This window comes from Giraffa tippelskirchi, chromosome 8 (genome assembly GCF_054371585.1).
Source record: "Giraffa tippelskirchi isolate mGirTip1 chromosome 8, T2T-mGirTip1v1.2.pri, whole genome shotgun sequence".
Classification (NCBI taxonomy): Eukaryota; Metazoa; Chordata; class Mammalia; order Artiodactyla; family Giraffidae; genus Giraffa; species Giraffa tippelskirchi.
In genome coordinates this window covers 26787084-26802946 of record NC_137282.1, presented here as the reverse complement: position 1 = coordinate 26802946, position 15863 = coordinate 26787084, and the positions used below count along the sequence as shown (strand labels likewise).

At 37.5% G+C, this 15863-nt stretch overlaps 1 protein-coding gene across 1 annotated transcript in view; it reads right to left on the bottom strand.

The window, feature by feature from the left end:
• Positions 1-15863, bottom strand: part of LOC145518095 (uncharacterized) — a 574529-nt gene that overhangs the window by 244035 nt on the left and 314631 nt on the right. The window lies entirely within an intron of this gene.

The window sequence follows — 15863 nt, the reverse complement described above, 5'->3', positions numbered from 1 at the left end:
GGATTTGTCTACTAGATTCTGCCACAAACAAGTTAAATATGTTTTCTGTGTATAAATGAGTAAACTTTCATGTGCAATGCTGAATAGAATCATATGAGCCCTAGTGAATGAACATTAGGCTGTGTCAAAAATATACCATCTCATTTTGGTTAACTGTCTCATAATGCTGTTTCAATCTTCCTCTCAGGGAGAAATGTATCTGATGTCAGACAAGTTGATGTTTCTACAACTAATGTAATTTCAAACTATGTAACCTAACATAGAACAATCTTGAGGTTTGAAGATATTTTTCTTACAGAATATGAAGACTCACAAATACATTTCTAAACTTACTTTATAGTACCCTGAGTCCTCATCAACACTGACACTGTGTTATCCCAGCTACCAATATTGTAAATGACCAAATAAGAATAATCTCACAGTCTCTGCAATAAAAGAACCCTACGTAATTTATGTTTCATAGGATTTTCAAAAATAGAAATTTTTGGCTCCACAGCCTTCATTTCAAGCACCTTCCAAATGTGTGCCATTTCTACAATCAGGGTGCTCAGCAAACTAAGGCGCCTGATGGAAGTGTTCAGCAGTGAATCCAATCAGACCAGGTAGGGGTGGGGGACCTCATCAGTTCCAGTGAGGTCCACATCGAATGGAGAATATTGAGTAATCAAAATTTCAAACCAGTTGTCATTGGCACTGAAAACCTATAAACACTCTACAACATCAATGCTGTAGTAATGTCATCTAAAATGCCTTTTTAATATTTTAATAATAATAGCTAATCAAGATTTCATGCTTACCATGGGCCAGTCACTATTCAAAACATATTGACATAGAGAAATTCATTTGATTCTCAGAGTGATTTTTATAACACAAGTGTACTATTACTTCATTTTAGGAAGGTAATGCAAGCACAGAGATATTAGTAGCTTGTTGAAGATCGCACAGTAGTTAAATTGTGTAACTAGCATTCATTCAATTCTGGCAGGTTACTGTAGAGCTGAGAGACTTATGAGGTGTTATGATAAACATATTGTGAAAGAATCTGTCCTTGTTTAAAGCTATGGAAATCAATCTTCACATCATCATCACTATTATCATTTAAATATCGCACAGACTTGTATTCAAATCACAGTTCTGCTACTTACAAGCTCTGTCACTATCATCAAATTTCTTGATATCATTTAGCCTCACAATCTCTAAATCTGTAAAAGGATACCATATCTATTTGACAGGGTTATTGTGAGGAGGTAATAATATATATTCAATTCAGTTCAGTTGCTCAGTTATGTTCGACTCTTTGCAACCCCATGAATCGCAGCACGCCAGGCCTCCCTGTCCATCACCAACTCCTGCAGTATACCCAAACTCATGTCCATCGAGTCGGTGATGCCATCCAGCCATCTCATCGTCTGTCGTCCTCTTCTCCTCCTGCCTTCAATCCTTCCCAGCATCAAGGTCTTTTCCAATGAGTCAACTCTTCGCATGAGGCGGCCAAAGTATTGGAGTTTCAGTCTCAACATCAGTCCTTCCAATGAACACCCAGGACTGATCTCTTTTAGGATGGATTGGTTGGATCTCCTTGCAGTCCAAGGGACTCCCAAGAGTCTTCTCCAACAACACAGTTCAAAAGCATCAGTTCTTTGGCTCTCAGCTTTCTTCACAGTCCAACTCTCACATCCATACATGACTACTGGAAAAACCATAGCCTTGACTAGATGGACCTTTGTTGGCAAAGTAATGTCTCTGCTTTTTAATATGCTATCTAGGTTGGTCATAACTTTTCTTCCAAGGAGTAAGCATCTTTTAATTTCATGGCTGCAGTCACCATCTGCAGTGATTTTGGAGCCCAAAAAAATAAAGTCTGACACTGTTTCCCCGTCTATTTCCCATGAAGTGATGGGACCAGATGCCATGATCTTAGTTTTCTGAACGTTGAGCTTTAAGCTAACTTTTTCACTCTCCTCTTTCACTTTCATCAAGAGGCTTTTTAGTTCTTCTTCACTTTCTGCCATAAGGGTGGTGTCATCTGCATTCTGAGGTTATTGATATTTCTCCCGGTAATCTTGATTCCAGCTTGTGCTTCTTCCAGCCCAGCATTTCTCATGATGTACTCCGCATATAAGTTAAATAATCAGGGTGACAATATACAGCCTTGACGTACTGCTTTTCCTATTTGGAACTAGTCTGTTGTTCCATGTCCAGTTCTAACTGTTGCTTCCTAACCTGCATACAGGAAGGTTTCTCAAGAGGCAAGTCAGGTGGTCTGGTATTCCTATCTCTTTCAGAATTTTCAATCAGTGTAAGATGGGGGACTTTGATGTTAATATTTCAAATGAAGCCATTTACCATAAGGCAGTGGTTCCCAGTCTGCAAGTGCATAAAACCCTTTAAGATGTCCCCCTTTCTACAATGTACAAGCACTGTTTTCAAACCAATCTCAAGCTGCCATTCTGATTGTTGTTGTTGTTTAGTTATTACGTCATGTCCAAGTCTTTTGCAACCCCATGGACTGTAGCCCACCAGGCTCCTGTTTCCATGGGATGTCCCAGGCAAGAATACTGGAGTGGGTTGCCATTTCCTTCTCCAGAGGATCTTCATGACCCAGGGATAAAACTGTGTCTTCGGCATTGGCAGGCGGATTCTTTACCACTGAGCCACCTGGGAAGGCCACTATTCTGATTAATAGCCTCCAAATAACTTAGATGGGTTGCCAAGGTCAGATTAGCCTCTGTGTGTGTGTGCATGTGTGTGGTGTACACAGTTTTCTCTGGAATAAATGCCCAAGAATGTGACTGCTGGATCATACGGTAAGTGTATTTTTTTTTAATGATTTAACTTTTAATAGACTTTTTTGGAGTTATTTTAGATTCATCACAGAGAGTTCCATGTGTCTTCTGCATCCACACACACAGCTTCCCCTTCTATCAACATCCTGTACCAGAGTTATAACAGATGGATTGATACCTCATTATCACTCAAAGTCCATAATTTCCATTACAATTCAGTCTTGGTGTTATGCACTCTCTGATTTTGGATAAATGTGTAATGACATGTATCTACCATTTGTAGTATCATACAGAATAGTTCCACTGCCCTAAAAATTCTGTGTGCTCCATCTATTCAACCCTACCTCCCCCTGAATATCTGGCAACCATTGATCTTTTTACTGTATCTATTATGTTGTATTTCCCAGAATGTCATATAGTTGGAATCATACAGTGTGTAGCCTTTTAAGGTAGGTTTCTTTCACTTAGCAATGTGCATTTAAATTTCATGACTTAATAGTTCTTTTTATTGCTGAATAATATTCCACTGTCTGGATATACTACAGTTTATTTATCCATTCACTTACTGAAGGACATCTTGATTTTGGGAATTGTGAATAAAGCTACTATAAGCATCCATGTGCTTGTTTTGGGGTAGATATGTTTTCAACCCATTTGGGTGTATACCAAGGAGCACAATTACTAGATCATATAGTAAGAGTCTGTTTAACTTTGCAAGAAACTTTAATTTTATAACTACTTCCAAAGTGGCTATACCATTTTGCATGCTCACTAGAAAATAGATTTGAGTTCCTGTTGCTCCACATCCTCACCAACATTTGATGTCGTCAGTGTTCTAGATTTTAGCCATTCTTATGAACATGGAGTTGTATCTCTTTGTTTTATCATAGTAGCTTTTATTGCCATATATTTTCTCAATACTTACATGGGAAAAATGTATAATTTAATCATGAGGAAAAACTCAAATTTTGATGGGAAAGAGGGACCTTCACATTCACACATGTTGGGAACCACTAAGTAAGATCACCCTGAGGAGCATATTGTCCATTTTAAAGTATGTGTGTAAAAATGTCCCGTTTTACCTTGGACCACATCCTGTTCTTTGTCTGAAACTCAGAGAGAATCCACCAAGTCAGAGGGCAATTAAAGTATATGAGAATGAAGAAAAACTAGCTGGGATTATGGAATTTTAGAGCTGAAAAGGGCCTTAAAAGAGCATCTAGTTCAATCCTATAGAAATATGTTATTTAACCAAGGTCACTAAATTGAGTCAGTTGACCATTCTTTCCCTTTTAAAATGTCATTTAGACAAATAATTGAAAAAATAAAGAAAATCTGAAAGTATAAATTTACAGAAACTTATCTCTGAAGAAAGTCAACTAGTAAATTTCCAAGAAAAATTCTGATCTTTAAGATGCACACAAATTGAATCTCTGACCTTTTCAAAAAGTTTTTTTTTTTTAACTCTTAATTAGAAGAAAGTTATGTTTGAAATATTGGCATTACTTTAGAAATCGTGACCCAAGTATGTGTGGTAATCCAAATCATGAATCTGAATCTTTGACCAGCAAATTGCAGCATAAGTAAACATTTTCTAATTTCAAGGTTCCTATTCTTTTAGTCATTTAGAATTCAGACTTCAAGCCAATCTATATGAATGCCAGGTTTCTGTTCATTACAAACAATTCATCTTAATTAGCCAGAAAAAGTGTTCTAACAAGAAATAAATTATTGAGTACAGAAAGCAAGTTTTGTGAAATGTTGAATGTTCATTTAAAATCCCTCTCAAAGCAAATGGCAGTTGAGAACGTGAAAGGTTAGAAACAGAAGTTGGTTGCTGGATTGATTCCACATCTTCCTCTGGCTGCTTGCAGGTGTAGCAGTGTTTACTTAAAAATTTATTGTAACAGATCACATCATTTTATCATGATGGTAATCAATGTTCATTAAGGATACAACAAAAATTCTATGATTAAAGACTATTTGTTTTACCACAATAGGATCATTTATTTATTAGTGGCTAAATTGTTACAAATTGTTCTTCTTTGGAGCAGGAGGCGTACAAACCATGAACTTGGAAATTGAAGCCAAATAGTCCCTTACTGGGTGAAATTCTAGCAATTCACAGAGAAGGTTGAGTGTGGCACATGTAAGAAAGGGTGGTTATTTTTACATGCTGCATAGTCCTACCATATGGTGTGATGGTACCAGTTCTGGGTGTTATTTCAACTAAACTGACTCAGTTCTTCCCCTTTCTTAAACATGTCAGGGTGCCTCTGGGCTCTATTAAAAACTGCCCCAAGCAGCATGGAAACTGTGCTGATGTCTTTCTGTAACTGCACAGCGCTGGGCTGGATCACTGGGAGACAGTGAGAGAGACTACAGTAGTTTCTCTGCTTGTTTGTTTTTGTTTCTAAACCAAAACCAAAGCATCAAATCTATTCTAAAGGAGAGTGGGAGAGTCACGCAGAGATTGAAAGTGTGGACATTTCCAATGAAAAGAACTTCTTTCCCGGAATCAATATGACTCCCTTTTTTACCATCTAATTCAAATAAACACTGTCACACTTCAGACACACCCGGCGGGTCCTCCTACTCCCCATTCAAATTCCAGTCAGCACAAACAAATATTTTTCTGAGACAAACTCAACTGCTCTAGTGTAAAACTGTTTTGGGCTCATCTCCAGGCCAAACACATTGCCTTAGGAAAACCTCTTTGCTGTCAGACAAAGGCTGTTACTGTAATTCTCATTCAGAGTTGTTCTTAGAGGATTTTGCCTCAGCTGATCAGATGGGTGAGTCAGACCATCTTAAAGAAAGAGAAAGGAAATACCGCCCACCCACCCCTTGCAAGTTCCATTTGAAAGGTCACATTTGATCAGCTCTCAAATCAGGGTTGCAGCTACAGTAACACTGTCTTTTACAATTCACTGAGCAGGAAATATCACTCCTGGTTCCTTGTGGACAGATTGCACATTTCCAAAAACTCTTCTATTTGGAAGAAGGAAAGTTGTCCAGGAATACCAAATAGGGCCAGATACTCTTGTCTCCAAAAAACATAATCAGGTGATCCCTTAGGCCAGAGAAGCATGGGATCCTGGTTTAGCATTGACTGGTAAAACTAATCAAGAGGAAATATGCCAAGAACTTTTGCCTGCTCCGACCTCCAATCCCCCCGTGTCCAATTTCATTTTGCCAAATGTCCCAACTACAAGTGAAAAATTCAGACACAGGAAACTTCTGTTTATGCAAAACCAAAATCCAGAAGATACTTCTTTTACCTTTACACAGTTAATCTGAAAGGTCTCAAGTTTATCACCTAATCCCCAGTTCTGGTTTTAAGGTTGGACAAGAACACTGGTTAAGAAGTTATACCCTCATGGGAATTGACCAGGATTAGGATTTCAGTCAATGCTGTACTTAACTCCTTACTGAATGTTACTTAATATAATGAATTCTCCAAGCTATTATTTCTCACTCAAAATGAAGGTAAGAATATTATTCATACTGTGAAACAGTGATCAAGTTAAATAACATGATATATGGAAACTTTGTATACACACATCCCTAAAGATGTACAGGGATACATCTTATCCCTATATATATGTATACCTAAGTATACACTTATCCCTAAAGAAAAGAAGCCTAAAGATTTATTCTTACTAAAAGTGTAAGGATTAATTTCATTCTTATTTTTTTTGTTTTCCTTGATAACTGCATAACCACACACAGAAACTGGAAAACAGAAGAGAGACAGGGTCCTTCATCACAGGAGCCTAATTTTGTTAGTATTACTGTATAATTTCCCAGAATTTTTTCCTCCATGCATTAAAAGTAAATAACTTTATTTAAATGCATGTAAGACTTTCTATCAAGTTTATGTACAACTTTATCATGAGCATCTTCCTGTGCGCACCTGCTCATGCTCAGCCATGTCCGACTCTTTGCGACCCCCGGGGACCGTAGCCCACCAGGCTCCTCTGTCCAGTGGATTCTCCAGGCAAGAATACTGGAGTGGGCTGCCATTTCCTTCTCCAGGTCCTGTGTTCTACGAAACTGTAATCACCAGCATTATGTTTTTTATTGTAATATTTTTTTCTTTTTTAAATTGAAGTTTAGACAATTTACAATGTATTAATTTCTGCTGTGAAGCAAAGTGATTCAGTTATATAAATATACACATTGCTTTATGTTCTCTTCCATTATTAGTCATCACAGGGTATTGTAACCACCAGCATTATTAATGGCTATCTTATATGCCACTGAGTCATCTGATATGTACACAATCACCCCCTGTGCTCTGCTGTGCTTAGTTGCTCAGTCATGTCCTACTCTATGCAGCCCCAAGGACTGTAGCCCGTCAGGCTCCTCTGTTCATGGGCATTCCCCAGGCAAGAATACTGGAGGGAGTTGCCATGCCCTCCTTCAGGAGATCTTCCCAACCCAAGGATCAAACCCAGATCTCCTGCACTGCTGGACTGTTGTCTAATAAGTTGCCAAAAAATGGAAAGAAGAGACTATGATTAATATTTTTCTGCAGAATATTTTTCTGCTAGTATTTCCATGTTTCTTACATTTATCTTTATGTTCTCAGGGTAAATCTCAAGAAGAGGGATTACCTAATCAACAAGCACAAGTATTTTTAAGGTTTTTGATGGTTGTTGCCAAGTTGTTTGCCGAGCAAATGCTGAAGCAGGGTATGAAAGTATTAGTCATGCACTGGCTTTCTACCACTGGATTTATGCTAGCTTTAATTAAGAAATATGTCCATGGCATAATCAATCAACATCTTTCCCTTAATTATTTACCTGCCTTTGTTTGTCTGTCTTCATTCAAGGTCAGTTAGAGAAAGAAAGAGAGAAAATCATTAAGTATTTATTAAGTTAAAGTTCCTTTAACTTTATATATTTTTTTATATTTGAGGGGCTTCTCTGGTAGCTCGTAAAGAATCCACCTGCAATGCAGGAGACCTGGGTTTGATTCCTGGGTTGGGAAGATACCCTGGAGAAGGGAAAGGCTACCCACTCCAGTATTCTGGCCTGGAGAATTCCAAGGACTGGACAGTCCATGGAGTGGCAAAGAGTCAGACACAACTGAGTGACTTTCACTTTCACTTTTCTGGTGGTTCAGTGGTAAAGAATCCTCCTGTCAATGCAGGAGACACGGGCTCAATCCCTGGTCTGGGAAGACCCCACATGCCACAAGCGCCTGTGCCACAACTATAGAGTATGCTCTACAGCCTGGGAACCTTAACTACCGAGCTCACGTGTCGCATCTACCGAAGCCCGCAGGCCCTACAGCCCAGGCTCCACAACCAGAGAAGATACTACAATGAGAAGCCCGAGAACTCTGATGATTAGCGCGCGCGCAACTGCCTGAGCAGCAACAAAGACCCAGCACAGCCAAAAACAAATAAATAGATGAAATTATCTTTAAAAAAATCTGAAAAGCTATTAGGATCTAAACCCAAACTCTTAACTGACATGAAAAATGATGATTTTATCTAGATACTATTTTGTTTCATTTTATACAGCACACACATGGGTGATGTGCCTTTTTTCCCCCTCTTCAAATGTTTGCCATACCCTAAGTTCCATATCACTGAACCATCTTTTTTTAAATGTTTTTTAATTTATTTTTTAATTGAAGGATAATTGCTTTACAGACGTTTGTTGTTTTCAGTCAAACCTCAACACGAATCAGCCATAGGTATACATATATCCCCTCCCTTTTGAACCTCCCTCCCGTCTCCTTCCCCATCCCACCCATCTAGGTTGATACAGAGCCCCTGTTTGAGTTTCCTGAGCCATACAGCAAATTCCCGTTGGCTGTCTATTTTACACATGGTGATGTAAGTTTCCACGTTACTCTTCCCATACATCTCACCCTCCCCTCCCCTCCCCTCTGCCCATGTCCATAAGTCTGTTCTCTATGTCTGTTTCTCACTGGACCATCTTTAACTTAGATTATTCTGTGAGACCAAATACATTTGACTACATGCAATAAAAGTACCCCTACAGATTTAATTTGGCCTTGAGAGGAAATTCATAATGGTAAATTTAAAGTACCAGAGTGAGCTTACTTGCTAGTATGGATTTAGAGTTTCAGCAATTATGCTCTATCTGTTCTGTGGTGTGATGCTTCTATTGGTTATATATTCACTGTGATCTGACTCTAATACCTCTGAGAATATCTCTGAAAGTGCATATTTATTTGTTGCCACATTTGATCAACCAAAATACACATCATGCCCCTATTCCTATGTAGTCATCAGGGATATAACAAGAAATAGGACTCGGCCATGCTCTGGAAGAATCCAACGGCCTAGTCTCAGGATGGTCATGAGCTAAGCTTGAGTTACAATCAGCTTGGGACAGTACCCGTCATGGTACTTAATCAGGTGGCACTCTGATTCCTTATCTTTGAAAATGCACTACATTTCTAGCATAAATGGGTCACCCAAGAAAGAAATATGCTTCTTCGCTCATCTTCCGCAATTAAACCAGACATTATTTTAGAGTTGTTCATAAATTATTCTGACTTCTAATATCAACAAATTTTGAAACTTTCTTGTTCTCACTTAGACCATGGTGGTCTTTCCCCTTGAAGTATTAGGCATACTTGTTAAATACTAGGCTACTAATGTTTGAGCAACTTAAATGATGAACAGAGTGAAAGCCAAGATTTACATGGGAATACTAGTGTTGGGGCCTCCTACCACGTGGAATTTTTGTGAAAATTGAATGGAAAAAATTATATATATATATGTATACACACACACACATTTATATATATATATATATATATATATATATATAAAAACTGACATAACCCTAGCCCAAAGATAAAATAAACACCTGGTAGAATCAGTCACCAGTAGATACTGTCTTCATCATCAACATCCAGATAAAAGAACTATGGCAGCCACTTTGAAAAACAATTTGGCAATTTACCCAAATGTTAAAAACATAAAACTACCCTATCATCCAGGATTTCATTCCCAGGTACCTAATCAAAGGAAATAACACATATACGCACACAAAGACTTGCACATAAATGTTCATGGTAGCATTATTCATAATAGTGAAAACCCAGGAACAATGTAAACATCTATCAATTGGTGAAAGAATAAACAAAATATAGTATATTTATATGATGGAATACTAGTTGAGACTGCTAACAGATGCCACATCATGCGTGAACCTCAAAAACATCATGCTAAATGAAAGAAATCAGCGTCTTCAAGGGACCACAGACGGTATGATTCTATAAATATGAAATATCCAGAAAAAGCAAGTAGGTTAGTGGTCACCTGGGGCTGAAGGTGAAGAAAGGGATTAAATATGCAGATGGGATCAATGTAAATATGCAGAAGGGATCTTATCTGGGGCATGAAAATGTCCTGAAACTGACTTATGGTGATGTTCACACTACTTGTCAAAGTGACCAAAAATCATTGACTTGTACACTTGAAATGGGTGAACTCTATGACATGTAAAGTACACCACAATAAAACTCATAACCAAACAACATATAATACAACCAAGACCAAAGTATACTAATTTTCTGGTTGCCTCCTTTATATACTTAGATAACCAATGTCTGCTATAATTGTATTTATTCAGTTAAAAGTAAGACTAAAAAAAAACATACTATTTAGTTGATTGCCTCAACATAAACATTACTGGTAAAAAGCTTAAGGTGATTTTTAGATTCTGAATGATATATTCATTTATTGTTTTCGAGATCAAATAAAGCTTTATTCCATACATAAATATAGCAGTAATCATGTAACCTGTAGCACTAACAATCCAGTTCTTCAGATACACACACAAACACACACATATCACAAATAAAACAGCCACCAGTGCCAGCAAAATTGGGCATAACCTTTTCCTGCTCACATAGCATTTGGAGACAGCCAAAACCAACCACCTCAAATCTCATGTTTTACAAACTTTGTCCAGTGTTTCTCTGGCATCGGTCTTTACTTGTTCCCAAATTGCTGTCATTCTGACCCTCCCACCCACCTCTGAACTCCCAGCTCTGTGATTCTAACCTTCATGCCTGACTCTGTATTTACAACTCAGAATCAATTTCTCTCACTTTGGATTGCTTGTCTCCTGCGTGTCTCTGGTCAACACGCTAAGGTCACATCACACCCAGTTCTGACCCAGGTCTTCTGACTTTGCCCCATTCCTCTTTCACCATCTCTCAGTCCCTTCAAAAAGAAGACCTCATCCTCTCTTCCACAAAGCATTTTATCTGTGCATCTACTATTAAACTTGAGTTCGATCCCGTAGCTGGGAAGATCCCCTGGAGAAGGGAAAGGCTACCCACTCCAGTATTCTGGCCTGGAGAATTCCATGGACTCTATAGTCCATGGGGTTGCAAAGAGTCGGACACAACTGAGCAACTTGCACTTTCACTGTTAAACTCAATACATCCTACTGTATATTAAATATAGTTATTTATATAGCTGTCCTAACCCCAACTGTTTCATCTTTTCTAAATGTCCCCACAATAGCCAACACAGAGCTTTGCTCATTAAAAAAAAAGAAATATAGTTTCTGATGTGTACTGATTGATCGAAATATCTATTAAGGTTATATGAATGAGTTGGCCCTACAATCCTTCATTTCAGTCATCAGTATAGTATGTACCGATGCCTGGCTTATGGCCAGAAAATATTAACTTTATAGTCTTCTTAAAATATTTCAGAAAGCATGATAAAAAGCTGACTTAGTCCTGAGTTTTAAACAAACCAGAGAAACATTAAAACACTTGAATGGCTTATCAATATGAACCTGTTTATATGTACATATTTTTTAGATCATGAGTAAACAGATTTGGGGTGGGGGTTTTGCAAAAGGACTGCCTGGTTATTTTAAAATAGGATTGAGAAGTCAGGCTCATGTGGCAGTTTGTAGAGATACAGAACTCCACAACCAGAACAAAAAAATTTCCGCATCCCCCTCTATCTTCATTGTGTTCTTTCTTAATGCTGTACTTGGCACGACAAAGAAGTCTGATGCTTCAGAGGTGAGCTGCAAAGTGGCCAAAACCGCTCTTTGGTGCACTATAGCTTGACATAATATTTGCTGCCAGCTTTTTGTTTAAAAATGCCATCAGTTTAACATTAACTGAAAAAGTAATTATTCTCCAGTTTCACTGAGCTATTAAGGAAAAAAAAAAAGTTCATTGAAACTCCAGGAGATGAAATATTCTGCTTTCAGGTTTTGTTGGAAGCCTTTCAACATTCAGAGCAGAAAAACATAAATTTATTAAGAAGGGGATTTAGGAACTTTATTGAATGAAAAGCAAGAAAATTAAGCTTCAGGAGAGATAGTCTGGGATCAACAGAATTCAGCCAACTCTACTTAGATCAGACACTTTTCACATCTTCTAGAAACAAGGCCATTTACTTCTATAGAATCCTCAAGACATGACCACACACACTTTAGCCCTCTGTACTAAACCAGAAAACATCCAATTAGTTTGAACTATGAAATGCTGTTAGTTACACTAATGACCAAATGTTTCTTTACATTCAGTCACCAAATGGCATTAAGCGTGGGTGAGTATGAAGAGATGAAGGGCATATGATGGGAACAGGAGACAGCTTTTACAGAAACATCCAGCACAAGAGATCTCTCTCTGTAATAACATTCTCAATTCAGTTGTGAAGACAGAAGATAACATTCAGACTACAATTGAGGGGAACCTTGCTGATGCATGTAGTATAAATTGAGTTTACATAAATTGAAGAAAACATAAGGAGTGGATAAGGAAGGTAGGATCAGGAGTGGAGAGGTTTCACAAGGTTATGCAGCTGGCAGAATATCTGCAGAGATACAAAGTTTAGAAATCACAAGATGTGGATGTGGGCTGTGCATCTTATTTGCTAATTAACTTTGAACAAGCACCTCCTTGAATCACAGATATATAGGGCTGGAAATGCTTTGCAAACTGCAAGACTGCTCAAATACTGGTTATTATTCAGAAATGACCTCTTGAAGCTTTAGGCAGAAAAGACTACTTTTTGAGTAAATTACAATTATATATCTTTAATGTCAACATTTTCTTGATATCTTTATGAAAATTTTTAATTTACATGTTTTACTACTATGTGTTATTCAGTAATTTTAAGATGTATGGTCAAAAAAGAAAAGGACCTACTGGAGAATGTTGCTAAATGTTATAAACTCATTTTTATCACTGAAAAAATAAGACCTTAACTCTCATTTCTGGATTCTTGAAAACTAATCAAATATACAACTGTTTAACTATCACAGAAGATAATATTCTAATCTATTGAAACATATTACAATAGAGAGTGTTTAATTTAAAAGTCTAGAAAGCAGCAGTTAGCACCAAAATAGTTATTTTATTTGTTGTTTTAGTTTTAGATTTCATTTGTTGAAGAAAAAATAGTAAAAAAAAAAAAAAAAGAAAAAAGAGAATATATTTCATAAGGTGATTTATCTTAAGCACTGTTTTATGGTCACAGTTAGAGCAGAGTTAAAGAGTAAGAGAATCAGACTATGTCAATGGCTTTGCAGTTTTTTTTTTTTTTTAACAACTGCTGTTTATTCTGGGACATCTGAACATCACATGGGCAAACAAGTAGTTTTAAACTGCATGTGTAACAAGATAAATATGGGAAAAATCTCCCCAAAGCTTGACTTTTCTTTGACATAGTAAAATAGGAGGGAAAAGGATGGGGTGGCCATAAAAGAAAATTCGTTCTTTAAAAGAGTTATTTTTGTACTCTGTATTTGCCCCAAAATTGTTAGAAAGACTTAATACAGCATTATAGTAATGAAGCTAGTATAACCACTGAACACAAGACGTATGGATCAGTGATGTGGTGGCAAGATGCAATGTACTGATAGCATCTCTAAATACCATGTGCACTGTGATCCTATCCAATTTGGTGACCAGTCCACTTATATGGCATGCTGGTATTTCTGAAGATGGCACAAAAATAATAGACAACAAGCAAAGACATGTTGAGTGAAGGCATTGAATGTTGGGATCAAGTTACAGACGCTTGAGAAGTACATCCTTTCGATATCAACAGGCTATTCATGGTTGGCACATTCTTAAATGGGTCTTACAGTAGCAGAGACAAGATAGATTCTATTTATTACTTCAATTATTCACCCTCACCTGTATCCACCTCTTTGCCCTGTGACTTGGCAATCTCTTTCACAACAGATGATTCTGGCATCAGCAGTTTGATGTGCTCTAGCCACTAGAATGAGATGGGATTGACAGTGTGCCTGGCCTTTGAGGCCCTGCATGTCTCTGCTTCCTCTTTTGTGCTTCTACTGCAGACAATCCTTGGATGCCAGGAGGAGTATAACCGACAATGGAAATGAGCCTACTCAGAGACTCCAACCCAACACAGACAGCCAATCCTCAGTTGCCTGTATGTATATTAGCTGGGCTAGAAGGTCCCTTCCTTGTCTTATCTAGTTTCACCAACTCTGAAAACTTGCAAGAAATATTGAATGACTGTTGTTAGAAGCTGTTGAGCTTGAGTGCTTGGTACACAGCATTATTTTTTTGTGACAGTAATTAACTGATAGGACTTCCCTAGAGGCCCAGTGGTAATGAATCCTCTGCCAATGCAGGGGACATGGGTTTGATTCCTGGCCCAGGAAGATCTCACATACCTCAGGGCAACTAAGCCCTTGTGCCACAGCTACTGAACCTGAGCTCTAGAGCCTGCAAGCTACAACTACTAAGTCTGCACACCTAGAGCCCTCTGTTTGCAGCAAGAGAAGCCACCACAATGAGAATACTGTACCCTGCAACTAGAGAGTAGCCCCTGCTCACCACAACTAGAGAAAGCCCAAGTGTAGCAACAAAGTGTAGCAACCAGCACAGCCAAAAATAAATAAAATTTTAAAAAATAACTGATGAAGTAGCTAATCTCAAAATTGTGATCTTTTTCTATTTATTGCACTTCTTTTAGGAAAAAAATCATTGCTTTAGCGTATATATGATTACATGCTAGGCTTTGTCTTCAAGAAATATATATGTGAATCATGCTCAATCTCAAGATACAGGTCAAATGTAGCTGAATGAATTGATTAATGAAATTCAGAATAGGAAAACTTTTAATTCTCTGTTTCACACTAATGATCATACAAGAAGCTCTTCAATTTCAATATTCACTAAAACAATATAATTTCTGTTCGTATCACTTTGCAAACAATATATTTATATGTTTATTCTGCTTATTAGATTTTTTCCTTTAAGAAAATATATTTGTAATCAAATAACTTTCTATATTCAATATCTTCAGCACATTTTCATGCATATAAACAAGCACATAATTTTTATTTCATGTTTGCAATATCAACCACAGCCATCTGAAAATTATCAAGAGCTTTAAAACTACCCAACAATTACTTTTTCTCTTAATAATATAATGTAAATTTATCTTTTGTTTGATGGATGGGATAAAAGAATGAACAAGTTCTGTGACAATATGTCAGATGGAAGTCAAAACTATATCTTGTACTATACATTAAACACTGAAATCTGAAATTAATCAGACAAATACTTAAATAAAATGAAATCTATCCAACCAAAGAATATCTAAATATTGTACCTACATAGTCATGGACTCATCAGAGACCTTCAATAAAAGCTAACAGATGTGGTGTCAACAGCTGAGTATCATGTAAGAAATAAGGGAATCCCAAGGTTATAATGTAATTGAAGAAACACATTCATGAACAGAGCTGAAATAGTCAAGTGACCAATATTCTTTGAGGAAGTGGAAGTAAATGACCTAAGGGTCTTGGAGTTGCTTCAATTTTTACCCGTTACTTCCTCCAGTTTTTCTTCTCGGTTGGAATTAGAAACATGTATACTGTTTATGTGGAGAAGGAAATGGCAACCCACTCCAGTATTCTTGCCTGGAGAATCCTAGGGATGGCGGAGCCTGGTGAGCTGTCGTCTATGGGGTCACACAGAGTCGGACACGACTGAAGCGACTTAGCAGCAGCAGCAGCAGCATACTGTTTATGGGGCTTCCCTGATAGCTCAGTTGGTAAAGAA